The sequence below is a fragment of the Lampetra planeri genome, chromosome 1 (genome assembly GCF_965212315.1).
Source record: "Lampetra planeri chromosome 1, kcLamPlan1.2.h2, whole genome shotgun sequence".
Taxonomy (NCBI): Eukaryota; Metazoa; Chordata; class Hyperoartia; order Petromyzontiformes; family Petromyzontidae; genus Lampetra; species Lampetra planeri.
The window spans coordinates 26,823,268-26,827,398 of record NC_136107.1 but is presented as its reverse complement, the minus strand read 5'-3'; the positions used below and the strand labels follow the sequence as shown (position 1 = coordinate 26,827,398).

The 4,131-nt window shown below is 55.0% G+C and overlaps 1 long non-coding RNA gene across 1 annotated transcript in view; it reads left to right on the top strand.

The window, feature by feature from the left end:
• LOC144729318 (uncharacterized) overlaps positions 1-2,940 on the top strand; it is a 9,034-nt gene extending 6,094 nt beyond the window's left edge. Inside the window, exon 2 of the long non-coding RNA XR_013587724.1 lies at positions 1,463-2,940. This is a non-coding gene — a long non-coding RNA (uncharacterized LOC144729318). The remainder of the gene's footprint in view (positions 1-1,462) is intronic.
• Positions 2,941-4,131: the final 1,191 nt, after the last annotated feature.

The window sequence follows — 4,131 nt, the reverse complement described above, 5'->3', positions numbered from 1 at the left end:
CGCTGCTGGGATCCGAGCGTGCGCCGAGGAGGAGGAGGCGTTCGCGTAGCCTTGAGCCCTTGAACAACGGTGGTCGCGCATCGCCGCGCGCCGTGCAGGTTCACGCCGAGGGCAGAGATCCCATTCTCCTCCTGCTGCTGCTGCCTCTGCTGCTGCTGCTGCCCTGATTGAGAGCATTGCGTCCCCCCCGTGTCAAGGCGCCGCGACCTCCCCAGTCCCGTGACCCCGAGCACAAAGTCTCTCTTCCCTCCCCCTCTCCTCCTCCTCCACCGCCACCACCATCACCGCCACCACCGCCACCATCACCGCCATCACCCCGGGGCCAACAGACAAAGACAAAGGCAAATATCCCCCAAGCCTTCACACCATCACCACCATCACCACCACTACCATCACCACCATCACCACCATCACCACTACCATGATGGTGATGGTGGTGATGATGGTGGTGACGGTAGTAGTAATGGTGGTGGTTATGGTCGTGGTGGTGGTGATGTTGGTGGTGGGGATGGTGGTGGTGACGGTGTTGGTGATGGTGTTGGTGATGGTGGTGGTGGTGTTGATGGTGGTGGTGGTGATGGTGGTGTTGATGGTGGTGATGGTGTTGGTGATGGTGTTGGTGATGGTGGTGGTGGTGGTGTTGATGGTAGTGATGGTGGTGGTGGTGGTGGTGTTGATGGTGGTGGTGGTGTTGATGGTGGTGATGGTGTTGATGTTGGTGGTGATGGTGTTGATGGTGGTGGTGATGTTGGTGGTGGTGATGGTGGTGATGGTGTTGCTGATGGTGGTGGTGTTGATGGTGGTGGTGGTGTTGATGGTGGTGATGGTGTTGATGGTGGTGATGGTGGTGGTGATGGTGTTGATGGTGTTGGTGATGGTGTTGATGGTGGTGGTGATGTTGGTGGTGGTGATGGTGGTGATGGTGTTGCTGATGGTGGTGGTGGTGATGGTGGTGGTGGTGATGGTGTTGATGGTGTTGATGGTGGTGGTGTTGGTGATGGTGGTGGTGTTGTTGATGGTGATGTTGGTGATGGTGGTGACGGTGTTGGTGATGGTGGTGATGGTGTTGTTGATGGTGATGTTGGTGTTGGTGATGGTGGCGATGGTGTTGGTGGTGGTGTTGGTGATGGTGGTGGTGTTGTTGATGGTGATGTTGATGGTGATGTTGATGGTGGTCATGTTGATGATGGTACACGTGAACGGCAAGAAACGAACTCGGGTCGCCGGGTGTCGCAGCAGCGGCCCCACCACCCCCACCCCCCCCCCAACCTCACCCCACCCACGCCACCCTCTTCTTTCTACCGCTTCCTTCGGTCAACCGGGGGGGGGGGGGGGTAGCTGGCGACGACTCGTGTTGTGTACGCGCAGGGCGCAGGGGGGCGTGGGGTGGGGGGCGAGTATAATGGACTGGCTCGCCCCTAACCTTGCCGGGTCACGCGGGCGACCGTCGTTTATCCCCCAGCGTCACGCGGGAGCCGCGGTTCAAGGTTCGCACGGGCGACAAGAATCGAAGAAGAAACAAAATCACGAAACCGAACCGAACCGATACTGATCGGAGATCGATTTAACAGCGCCCGCGCGCCCCCGCCCGCCCCGAGCCCGTGCTGTGATGGGGATTTTTTTTGGGGGGGGGGCGTTCGCACCAAACGGTGACCACCCCCCCCCACCCCCCCCACGGGGAGATTCCGTGCAATCGAACAGCAGCAGACGCTTGCGTTTTGTCAACCGGCTCACACGACGCCGATTTCGGTGACGATGTCCCGCCATGACCGAGCGAGCGTCGGAGGAGCGGTGGCGCAGCGGTGAGCGCGCTGCGAAAATCACGTCCGTGGCGAGTTCGATTTGTCGTCGCTCACGGATCCCGCGAACCACCGGCACCGGGGAACGATTGTGTGGACCGGTTCTGGGCCTCAACTAGGTCGACTCAGCCTCGAACCGGAGGGGTGCCGGCCACACGCTTATCGTGGCCGGCCTTCACGGATGGTGCTCGTTAACACCCCACTTGCCCCCAACAGTCTGTGAAAGGTTTACGTGCGAATCTCCAATGTTTGTCATATATATGTATATATATATAGATAGGCTTAGAGTCTTTAATGGTCCCCATCATAGAAATGTGGAATTTTTCAGCGCCACCGAATATCAATGAGAAATGAGCGCAAGTCCAATTCTCGTTTGAGTAGACACGCATGTTCCATGTTCTGTTTACTTACAGTATCATATACATATATATGTATAGCAGATCTATTGCGTAAAGCGTCACGCTTTATTCTGAGAGATGGGCTTGTGCTCATTTTTGCTAGCTGTGTATTATATATGCTAGATTATAGTCTGATTAATAGCGACAATAATAATAATAATATCAAACATCGAGAGATGCTCATTGTGTATCCGAGCTAACGTTTGACTGAGTTGTTAAAAGATTTGAGCGTCTCTGACCGTGAGATGAACCCGCAAAACAGTCGTACCGCGCGAGACAACCCAACCACGCAGAGAAGATCCGCACAGACGGATTCAATAATCAAGTTGCTGTACCGCCATCTCTTGGCCACCGCGTAGCCTGGCAGAAAAAAAATTCATAATAAATAATCTCGGTGCGAGCCACCAACCTTTGCCTCCGAGGTAGTAGAATGTATCGGCCGATTTGACATTATACGAGCGCTGTTGGTGCAAGCGCGCGAAATTTCAGAGCAAAATTTATTTCTAAATGTATTGTGTCAACTCATCGGTGGCAGGGTCCTCTTTGTGAACGTCACGGAGATCGCACTGGGGGGGGGGGGTGTTTGACCATACTTCACCAATACATGTGATTATGGTTTGCGCGAATCGCTTCACTACCTTACAACACCCCTCATCCCTGTTGTTGTTGTTGTTGGCGCTGTTGTTGTACGGCCAGTACCCAAGTTTACTGTTGAATAAACATTTCATCTAATTATTTGTAAAGGATTGCGTTTCACGATTATTTTCTTGGCGGATATTTGCCTTTTTGGGGGGAGGGGAGCGGTGGCGCAAGTGGTTGACGCACTGCGTTGGAAACCCTGGCGAAACCGCGTTCGATTCCCGCTCAGGGATTCCGTCTGTGGTGAATATCTGTAACCGGTCGTGAGCATCGCCTAAGTCGACTCAGCCTCAAATCAGTACCTGGTGCGGTGTGTAAACATCGCCACTAAGGGAGACAAAGGCGGCCGGGCGTGGTGCTGGCCACCCACTCTAGGCCTTTACTAAGACCGCCCCCTAGGGCGACTCGGCCTTGATTGAGCACCTGGTGCGGTGTTTAGGCGTCGAGACTGGAGAGACAAAGGCGGTCGAACGCGAACACAACACAAAGGCGGTCGAACGCGAACACAACACTTGCCCCGACAGTCTATGAAGCTACACGGAGGACCTTTGTCTTTGTGTGCGTGCATGCGTGTGTGTGTGTGGGCGTGTATGTGTGTTTGTTTGTTTGTATGCCTGCGTGAACAATTTCTCAGGACACAGAAAGTAAATACAAATAACCCCCGTATAGTCTACCTACATTGTTGGGGCAAGTGCTGTTAGCGAGCACCTATGAAGGCCGGCACGGCACCACACGAGGGGGTGAGTGGCCAGCCCCACGCCCGGCCGCCTTTGTCTCCCTACAGTTGGGATATTTTACACACCGCAGCAGGTACTCATTTGAGGCTGAGTCGACCTAGGGGAGGTCCTGGAACCGGTTCACATAATCGTCGCGAGTCTTGGTCGTGAGGAGCGGGAATCGAATTCGGCTCGACGGATTTCGTGTCGCAGTGCGCTAAACCGCTGCACTACCGCTCCCCACAACGACACACAGAGACAAAGAGCCCCCCCCGTATCACCTTAATAGACTCTTAGGGGGGGGGGGGGTGGTGCAAGTGCTGTTAGCGAAGGCCGGCACGGCACCACACGCCCGGCCGCCTTTGTCTCCCGAGTAGCGATGCTTAAACACATCGCGTACTGACGTTGAGGCTGAGTCGACCTTAGACACACAGACGCCTTTCTGCAGCGTGGGAGACGTCCCCCTCGTGGTACGAACAGGATCGAAACATGCACAAGTCTGATCCTCGCGCCCGGCACCTCCGTTCACGATTACGACAGCGAACAAATCCAGCACCCTCTCTCTCAGGCCGTGGTTAT